General features: G+C 59.7%; 1 long non-coding RNA gene across 1 annotated transcript; it reads right to left on the bottom strand.

The window, feature by feature from the left end:
• Positions 1–3607: 3607 nt before the first annotated feature.
• Positions 3608–10390, bottom strand: LOC119093091 (uncharacterized). The gene is made up of 3 exons (XR_005093595.1): positions 10303–10390; positions 9059–9168; positions 3608–3670 (listed from the first exon to the last, which is right to left on the bottom strand). It is a non-coding gene; the product is annotated as an uncharacterized LOC119093091 (long non-coding RNA).
• Between the last annotated feature and the right edge of the window lie 152 nt (positions 10391–10542).

A 10542-nucleotide genomic window follows, 5' to 3' on the forward strand; every position in this document is an offset into this window, starting at 1 on the left:
TGCTGGCATGCGTCAAGACGGCAGCTGCCAGCGATGCGATTATGAGGTTATGTAATTGTAATCCGTCAAATGTCTAACGTCCAGATTATCGTTCGTTGAAGTGAATGTAACCTGCATTTGCCATCCAGTCATCCAGAGGCAAAAGGCCGGGTTAAGTCACGCTCATTGTAACGGAAACGGGCTTCATATTCATACGTACTCCAGAACCGCACAGGTCGTACGGGAGCGCAGTAATGACCAGGTGACATTTCGTATACCATTTGGTTGAAAAGGTGGATGCCTGCATGCATTCTTGGACGGGATAACCGCTTAGCGTTTCCGGTTAACGGCTAACATGGTTTGCTGTAGGTCCAGCGCTCGACATGTGATAAAAATTGTCACCAATAAACAGCTCGCACCCTAATCAATTAGATGGACCGATTTCGTCAAAATCTTTCGCCCATACTCCATCTCCGGCACTGTTTGCTGCAATGACTCGGTGCCAGCATATGTCGTTCTCCATCTGCGTCGGCGAGTGATGTGTGGCACGGGGTCTGGCGGCTGCTGACGGACGGACGCCCGACCGCAGAGGCCCGCCCCAGTCCGGCGGCGTCCCTCCCCGGTGTCGTCCGCGGTCCACGCGCCGCCGCACGGCTGGTCACCCAGGCTTTATTGAGCGCCAGACTAGAGCAGCAGGTGGGTCAGGCGAGGCAGCCGTCCGGCCACCGGGGGTGCCATCACACCACACAAGGCACCAGGCGAGGGCGAGCCGCCACACACAGCCAACCACAGCCGCGCCGCACACGCACACACGCACGCGCGTACACACGCACACGCTCGCCGCGCACCGACGGCGGCGGCGGCGGTCGGGGTCGCTCGGAGCAGGCGCGGCCTACGGCCGCCGGGTCCAGCCCCGCACCGGCAGCCGACGGGAGCCGGCGCCCGGCACCAGAACAGCGCCCGCGTCATCACGGGGGAGCCGCGGCCACGCCGGCGGCGGCGGCAGCGGCGGCGCCCACGACCATGGCCGCCCAGCTCGCGTGTCGCCGGCTGGAGGACGCGCCAGCGCCGTTGGAGACCCGCACGTGGCGCGGCGGGGCGCGCGGCGGTGACGTGCTAGAACAATTGGGATCCGGACCGCGCGCCCGTAGGCGCCACGACGCCGCTCGGCGCCGCGAACAGCTGCCGATGATTCAAAGCATATCTCGTACAGATCGGGTTGCCTGAGCCGGGTCGACTAGAAATGAGATCTAAGTGGCTGTCACCATGCAGGACATTGGCTAGTGACTAGTAAGCTGGCGCTGCCCACGGTTCTCGAGAGCAGACGTACGATTTCACGACAGAAATGACGCCAAACAGCGATGCGGTCAGATGAAACCGTTAACACGTCAACACGGCACGGTACCGCCACGGCATCAAGAGCAACAGTGAGATAAACGCCGATGCACAATATGCACCAACATACAGGATCACACACGATCGCACCCGGACGTCCAAGCGGGAATCAATGCAAGGTTGCACATCACAAAGGACGCCATGCTTTTCATATGGCCTTAGCACACATTCTGACGCGATTTGTCACTGAGCACACGCAGGCCGACACGTATGGGAGTTAAAGCTTCGCAGTGGCATGAGGCTGCAGCCCGGAAGGACACGATATGACTGAAAACTGTACCCGCCTCGCGGCAGAGCGGCACCGTCCCATAATCATTCAGCACTCGCTTCATGATGGACCAGCCACGCCGGGTGAAGGGCACGGCGAATATAAATATATGCTTTGTCGCCTGACAGCCGGGTGGTGACGATCATCGCCAACGCAATGGGATGGGCGCCCGCCGTCTAAATACTGATATGTTCATTGAACTACCGCTTACACCACGCCCCCTGCAGCCCGTCTAACGTCGTTCACTGTAAGGACGGCGAATTTGGCATGCTGTTACCTGCTGGCCATTTGCGGAGCCACCCCCAACAACGCTGGACGGCAGCAAGGGGTGCCACGAACCATTGAGCTGAAAACGCCACGCGTCGTACAAACCTCACGCCCTCAACCGGCCCGATCACAACAGCGAGTACGATCACAAGCCCTGGGGCGACAACAACACCGACGGCGCCCCGGGGATGATCCACGGCTTCCCTGCCACGCAGCCGCAGAGAGACCTTCGATGCCGGAACGCGCCGTGCCCGCCACCCCCCACCGCGTCCTGTCCAGCACGCTTCGCCCTTCCCGCAGCAGAACGAGTCGCTGTCGGCGGAGCCCCGGCCGCCGCCCAGCGAACCTCTGAGCTGCCGCGCTGCTCGCGCCCGGCGGCGGAAGCCCAGGCGGTGAGCGCCGCCCGCCGCCACGGCCGTCTGGAGAGCGGACCGCCCGGGCGCCGCCTCGGCAGACGGCGCCGCCGCCACGGCCGTCTGGAGAGCGGACCGTCCGGGCGCCGCCTCCGCAGACGGCACCGCCGTCTCACACGTCCAGCGAGCCCAGCTTCCAGGCGACGGTGGCCTTTTTCAGCCACTCCTTCAGCTCTTGGGTGCGCTCCAGCACTGAGCGCTCCGGCCGGCGCCGCGGCGGCGGCGGCCGGAGCGGCGACGGCGGCGGCGGCGGCTGCGCAGGCGACGGCGGCGGCTGGAGAGACGGCGGCGGCAGCCGGCGCCGCGCGGCCCGGCCGGCCACCGGCGCCGGATGGGTGTGGATGGCGGCCAGCGAGGCGTGCAGCTGCTCGCTGCGGCTCGGCCGGTAGCCGGCGGCGCGCCGCACACTCAGCTGCGGGTCGGAGGCGTGTGTCCGCTCTGCGGGAGGGCGGCGGCGTCAGGCGGTGCGAGGACACGGGAGCCGGCGAACGGACACATAGAGGGACGCACGTGATTAGGCGAGAGCGACAGGCAAGGGCGCTGGGCACCAGCAGACGGACGGATACGGGAATCACAAGCACGCCGGCATAAAAGCGCTATGACTGCAGTCGGGATGTTGTCCAGGATGACGCTGATGGTTCGGGGGGGGGGGGGGCGGGGGGTTGACTGGAAGGTGTCGGGTGAGGTGCGCACCCTGTCTGAGCTGGTGGTAGTGTCGAGTGAAGGACGCACCCTGTCTGAGCTGGTGATAGTGTCGGGTGAAGGACGCACCCTGTCTGAGCTGGTGGCACTGTAGGGTGAGGTACGCACCCTGTCTGAGCTGGTGATAGTGTCGGGTGAGGTGCGCACCCTGCCTGAGCTGGTGATAGTGTCGGGTGAAGGACGCACCCTATCTGAGCTGGTGGCACTGTAGGGTGAGGTACGCACCCTGTCTGAGCTGGCGATAGTGTCGGGTGAGGTACGCACCCTGTCTGAACTGGTGATAGTGTCGGGTGAAGGACGCACCCTGTCTGAGCTGGTGATAGTGTCGGGTGAGGTACGCACCCTGTCTGAACTGGTGATAGTGTCGGGTGAAGGACGCACCCTGTCTGAGCTGGTGATAGTGTCGGGTGAGGTACGCACCCTGTCTGAGCTGGTGATAGTGTCGGGTGAGGTACGCACCCTGTCTGAACTGGTGGTAGTGTCGGGTGAAGGACGCGCCCTGTCTGAGCTGGTGGCACTGTGGGGTGAGGTACGCACCCTGTCTGAGCTGGTGATAGTGTCGGGTGACGGCGCGCAGCTGTATGTCCCGCTCCGTGGCCGAGCGCTCCTCGTCATCCGTCGAGATGTCCTCCGAGTCCGACGGCTCCTGAAGCGGCGGGCCACACAAACCGTCAGCCGACCAGACCGGTACGGCTGACCATGCTGTGCCTGTCGGCAGCTCGGACACACAGTGAGCCATACAGACCACTGACTGACAGCTCGGACGCACAGTGAGCCACACAGACCATTGACTGACAACTCGGACGCACAGTGAACCACACAGACCATTGACTGACGGCTCGGACACACAGTAAGTCACACAGACCATTGACTGACGGCTCGGACGCACAGAGAGCCACACAGACCATTGACTGACAGCTCGGACGCACAGTGAGCCACACAGGCCATTGCCCGACAGCTCGGCCGCACAGTGAGACACACAGATCATTGACTGCCAGCTCGGACGCACAGTGAGCCACACAGGCCACTGGCTGATAGGTCGCACGCACAGTGGGCCACACAGGCCATTAGCTGATAGGTCGCACGCACAGTGAGCCTTACAGGCAGTCCACCAACGCGTTGAACAACAGGTGGCAGACAAGTGCCTGGAGACAGGTGGGTCGTGCACAACAGAGCGTAATGCAACACGGGAACCAAACGGAAACCACAGATAAATGCGGACATGCACACATATGCAACGCGAAACGAAGGAATGCTGGAAGCGATACGAGAACAAGACAGTGGAAGGGAACAGGACAGAGCAAGGAAGTGATAGGGAAAGACGGGACGGAGAGGGTTGCGGACAATGAGCGGCGACGCAACGGCCGATTGCAGTCTGCACCCGTCCTGGCTCCCACAGTGCCAACGCTGCCCAAGGTCACAGGCAGGCCGCGGCCCGCTCAGAGTCAGCAGGACGGCCAGTCTGACCGCCGCCGCCACCGCCAGCACGAACAAGCTGGCCGCGGCCCTCGCACCGCGCCCGGCAGGGTACTGGCAGGAAGGCGTCACATGCAGTGACGGCGTCAGACGCAGTGGCAGACGAACAGCAACAGAGTCAGCTGCAGTGACAGCGTCAGAGGCAGTGGCAGCTGCGCGGTGATAGCGTCAAGTGCAGTGACAGCAGCACAGTGCCAGCGTCAGAGGCAGTGTCAGCGTCAGAGGCAGCGACAGCGTCAGAGGCAGTGATAGCGTCAGAGGCAGCCGACAGGCGGGACTCGGCAATCGCCCGGTCCGATGGACAACAGGTGAGTCCCGACCGGCCGACCCATGACAATAATGGAGCTCGACGCGACTGCCGCCTCATCTTCGGCATTACGCCGAGCCGATCCGCCCGGCCGCAGGGGAAACCCAGCCTTCAGACGGCACCGCTCATGTTTAATTGGCTGGCGCTCCTGGGTCGCGACCATGACAGTCATATCTGGCTCACAGGCGGCGCAGCCTTGATGCCGACAGAGCAGCGACGAAATATGGCACCGGCCGGTGGGCCAGCACGTCGTAAGTGCGTTAATATTGCAAAAGATTTCTCCTATCTCACTTTCCAGATTTCTTGTCAAATGTAGGAAAGACAAACGTACATATAGATGTGCATAGGTTCACGCGCAAATGTGCGTAGGCATATGTTCCTTATCGCAGGTATCCGTAATGTAGACGCTCGTGAACCTAATTGTCGTGTGCGCATCAATGCTCGCTCTTTCAACTATCCATAACACAGATGCTTGAACCCGCAGGTATTCGTCGTCGCAGGTGCTCGCAAGTGCAAATGTTCGTGCCTCACCTTTTCGTACACCGAAAAGTTCGGATTGTGAATGTTCGCAAAGCATGTGATGTTCGCATCGCCAATGTTTGTAGAAGGAAACATGCATGCCGTATATGCTGACGATGCAAGCAAAAGCAATAAGTTTAGTGGATCAAATTAATGCAATTGTCGGTTCACCTTAGGCCATGCAGCTACTTGATACAATAAGCGCGACACACTGCATACACGGCGACATAACGGTTATTGGCTATGCACAGAGCTACGCAGGGTCATGCGTCTTGCGGATCCATACAAGTTGGCCCGGCATGGCAAGTCTTTGGCACGGCGAAAATGTAGATAATTAAATTAAGGGGCCTATGTTTGCCGGTCCGTCCGTGTACGTGCATCACATTTGCGTTCACAAACATCCCCCATACGAACGTAAGCGTTTGCAAACATAAGCCGTTCAACGGTGCGAACAGTAACGACACAACAGCCGCGGTATGAATAGTAACGTTACGAACAGTAACGTTACGTGTAGTAACGGTACGAACAGTACCGGTACGAACCGTAACGGTACGAACAGCAACGTTACGAACAGTAGCGGCACGAAAAGCAACGGTATGAAAAGTAACGGTGCGAACAGTAACGGAACGAACCGTAACGGCACGAACAGTAACGTTACGAGCAGTAACGGTACGGACAGTAACGGTGCGAACATTTGCGCATACAAATCACTACGATACGATTATTGCGGTACGTACATAACCCTAAGGCTTCTAGAGTAAAAGGCCGCGCAAACATGACGTCACCATGGAACTAAAGTTTGGTAGCTCGTCGTATGACACTTGGCTGGTACTATGAAAAGGTTGGTCGACACCAGCAATATGGTTAAAAAAAAACGGAGATTTCGCCAATAAACTGGGTTGCCATCCTTTTTCGCATCTTTATTGCAACGTTTTTTTTAACAGATCACACATTTTGCATTTCAAACCCCTCTAAGACAAATCAGTACCAGAATCTGCTTCTAAAATATGTCCTACTAAACTCCGTTTTCCAGCTCCGGCACCTGCACCAGTGTTTGTCATGTCCAATGCGCCTGAATATCGATGTGTAACGCCTTTTCGTCAACTGAAGATTTGTTAGTAAAAAATCGCATGTAATCTTTACATCAAACTTATTCATGGGCAATGACTGCCATCTTTCTTCGTGCTGTAGTAACCTATATTGAGTGAAATGTACGAATACGTTGATGTGATGGGGGCAGGTGCCAATAATTTCACTGCTACTGTGTCATGATCCTCCCAAAGCGGTGGTTAACTTGCACATCCACCATGTCGAATAGGTTCGGGGGAAAATGGTGCGTAGGGAAGAATGCCCCGACTGCCCCAATATATCCCCAAGACTATTTCCGAGCTGAGATATTGGCTATGGCACTTTGACTGGCAGAAAATCGCAAAACTTGCCGGAACAGTTCCATTTCACAGGAAATCTGCCCTCTTGAACTGGAATGGGCGCGCGCCACATTTACACCTCCGGGTTCACCACTCACTACCCCCATTAGGGCAGGCCAGCCCTGCATCCACCCCGACAACGCCCCTCCTAAGGGTCCAGGATGTGTATTTCCACTTTCCAATGCGCGTCCCAGGGCGCTGCGCGCCCGTCTGGGCCGCCGTTTCTCATCTCCGCCCTATGTTGTTAATGTATGTTGTACTCTTTCACACACTTTTCTAAGCACTTCCGGCAGAGCTCTTCAGAATAAATCACAGATGAATGGGTAACCCCATCTCACCGTTGGGAGCAGGCTGGAAGCTCATTTCAGCGATAGTTTTGTAGCTCTGCCAGTTTTGTAGCTAATACCAAATCCCAGTTGAAAATGCTTGTTGAATGGACTTGGCAAAAAATCCGGATTATGAGGATATTTATATTGAACCAACCCGCAAAAACAGCGTTTTAACGCCGCCGTCATATTGGTGCCATATGATTTAGTCCCGTGATGACGTTACAGCATTGCCTACCCAGAATGCGGCGATGCGAGGGCTTGCATTTCGCAGCTATGCCAGTTGTGATGCAACCAAATGCGGTACAGACATCATCCGTTACGAACATCTGCTGTCCGTACCTTTGCCCACTTATTCAGTTCCGGAACCTTATTGCGTCAGGAAGCACAGGCATCGTCGGATCCGACTGGAGCGGGACACTATACTGAAGCAGGGACACTTTACTGAAGCTGGGACACTACAGCAAGTAATGGAGCTCCCAGTAGCAAACTCGCTACCACTGGCCAAATCGTGCTGCTGGTGAGCGGCCAACAGTATGTCATCGCGTCCTGATGGGCCGAGGTGTATCCCAGTGATCCCCGCTCGCTTCACTGTCCGCTCAGTACCACAACCAACCCCCTCACGAGCTCCCCTGCTCAGCCTTGCTTTTCGGGCGCCTGTCGTGAAACGCGCGATGCGTGTGATCTGGCAGCCCCGCTGGATTTGCAGCCACTCCGACTGGCTCTGTGAACTCTACACGACGTTCGAACCGGCATTGTAGAGCCCATCTCCAACGCTGCTTCGCGTCGTCCTCCGATGCACCAGCGTCCACCGAGTGTCCTGTTGCCGTTCGGCCCGGACGAGGCTGAGCCGCGGCCAGGCTACGGGCAGGCCGGTGTCACGTCGTCCCTATGGATGCCGAGGCGCCGGCCGGACGACCCCCAGAAGTCAGACGAACGGAGCAGGTCCAGACCATCACGGCACGCAGATACGGGCTGGTCCAGCCGCGGACCATGCGCACACACCAGCAGCGCGCTAGGTGTCGTGCCCAGCCCCCCCCCCCTTCCCCAGGACAGGGTCAGCGCCATGATTTCTGAGTCGATTATTGCGTCGGTGTTCAAAACGCAGCTCCTCCAGAGCATACAATATGCAGCGGGACGTATTGAGGGCACGCTGCCCCAAAACTCCCCTCCCAGAACAATGTACGCACCACGATCACGTGACGTGATATTAGCGCCATGCACCGTGGTTGTTTTGGGCCCCTCATCAACATTCGGGACGTCACGTAAGGTAATAATGCCGTCATCAGTAACCCAATTAACGTGGTCACGCAAGATGAGATCGGGCCCATAGCCCGCTGACCCAGTACAGGTGGCCGAGATGCATGCACCTGCGACGGTGTATGTAAACCTGCGGTTAGCACGCCGTGCGCGGTGTAAGCGGAAGCTACCTAAGTGGAGAGCTACACGAAATAGGGCATACACTTTGCCTTGATCAGCCGTCCTAGCAGGGCGCGGTTTCGGGCTTTTCATCCCGTTCCATTCGGGCTTACTATCTCTAAAACGGCGCCAAACGCCTCCGATGGACGTCGCGGATATTCCTTCGAAGACGACGCTCAAAACATATCCCCTCCGTCTTAACGACGTTTCAATATATGCATGCGATTGACAAGCCGGTCCGGTGGGCTCGAAACACCACTGCGTCGCCCGCACGAAGGAATGTCGGACAAAGACTATGCTCATTTTCTTCATTCCTCGATTCACAGGCTTCGAGTGAGCTGCGACTACGGCTGAAATCCCACGAACTGCCGCACCGGGGATAGTACGGGGTCAGAGCCGACACGGGGACGGCTCACCCAACTGTCGCCGGCACCAGAACTGGGAGAGCCACGTGAGCGCTGACTGCGGCCACACCTGCGGCCGGGACCGGGTCGGCCATGCCGCGGCAGCAGCGGCCGGCCGGGCGGCGCCCCTCCGTCGTGCAGCAGCCCGGTACCCACCGTGGCCGGGTGTCGCCGGCCGGCGCCCGCCGCCTGCCGGTGCAGGAAGTGGCGCGCCCTGTCCAGCACCCCGCGCACGTCCGTGCCGCTGCCGTCCGAGTCGGTCGCCGCTGAAACAGCCACACCGGCGCTGACGTCTCACCGTCGCTGACGTCACACCGGCACTGACGTCACACCGCCGCTGGGTGGACGGGACACGGAGGTGCGGCGGTGGTGCAGTGGTAGCGAGAGTGGACGGTACAGCAGTTAAGGCCAGACGTACGGTGATACTGAGGATACTCGTTATCAAAGGTGGTGCGACGGCCCGCTGGTAGCGACAGCAGAACTCACTGGCTGTTGCATGCTCAGCCTGCATAGTAATGACTACCCCAGAGTAATCTACGCAGAATGAACCTTGCTTCGATGCCCCGACATACCGTCCGTTGCCACGACAAACATGTAGTTAAAAATAGCCTCGTTACGGACAAGTCGAACAACAGGGATTAATTCCACACGTTTGACGTCATGCTCCAACACGCTCTGACGTAATCCCCAGCGCGGCACCAGAAGAATGGTTGGTTTTGCATACGAAGCTGAAATATCGCCCAGAAACAACTAGTTCTTGCCATGCATTTCAATTCTCGCAAAGTTGGACGGTCTCCCTCATTGAGCACATGCTTCCCGTGTGAGCAACCGATACCGGCGGCGCTAGTCGAGCCCCGCACCACCCCGGGAACCCCGCAACCGCCACTGACTGCGCTAGTCGGGCCCCGCACCACCCCGGGAACCCCGCAACCGCCACTGACTGCGCTAGTCGGGCCCCGCACCACCCCGGGAACCCGCAACCGCCACTGACTGCGCTAGTCGGGCCCCGCACCACCCCGGGAACCCCGCAACCGCCACTGACTGCGCTAGTCGGGCCCCGCACCACCCCGGGAACCCCCGCAACCGCCACTGACTGCGCTAGTCGGGCCCCGCACCACCCCGGGAACCCCGCAACCGCCACTGACTGCGCTAGTCGGGCCCCGCACCACCCCGGGAACCCCGCAACCGCCACTGACTGCGCTAGTCGGGCCCCGCACCACCCGGGAACCCCCGCAACCGCCACTGACTGCGCTAGTCGACCCCGCACCACCCCGGGAACCCCCGCAACCGCCACTGACTGCGCTAGTCGAGCCCCGCACCACCCCGGGAACCCCCGCAACCGCCACTGACTGCGCTAGTCAGGCCCCGCACCACCGGGAACCCCCGCAACCGCCACTCACGGCCATCGCCGTCGTCCCACATGCCGAGCGACCTCATGCGTTGCTTCATCTGGCGCACAGCCAGACGGGCAGCGCTGGCAGCGGCCGGCGGCGGCGGCGGCTGCCGAGGCAGGGCCTCCCGCTGCGGCGCACGGCTCGCCGGCGGCCGGTGCCGGCGCAGCGCGGGCTGGAGGGCGACGGCGCCGGGCGGCCGGCACGCCGCGCGGGGCGCCGCCGCCCACCGTCGGGCACTGCGGGCAC

This window comes from Pollicipes pollicipes, unplaced genomic scaffold, assembly GCF_011947565.3.
Source record: "Pollicipes pollicipes isolate AB1234 unplaced genomic scaffold, Ppol_2.1 Scaffold_4002;HRSCAF=4701_pilon_pilon_pilon, whole genome shotgun sequence".
Lineage (NCBI taxonomy): Eukaryota > Metazoa > Arthropoda > Thecostraca > Pollicipedomorpha > Pollicipedidae > Pollicipes > Pollicipes pollicipes.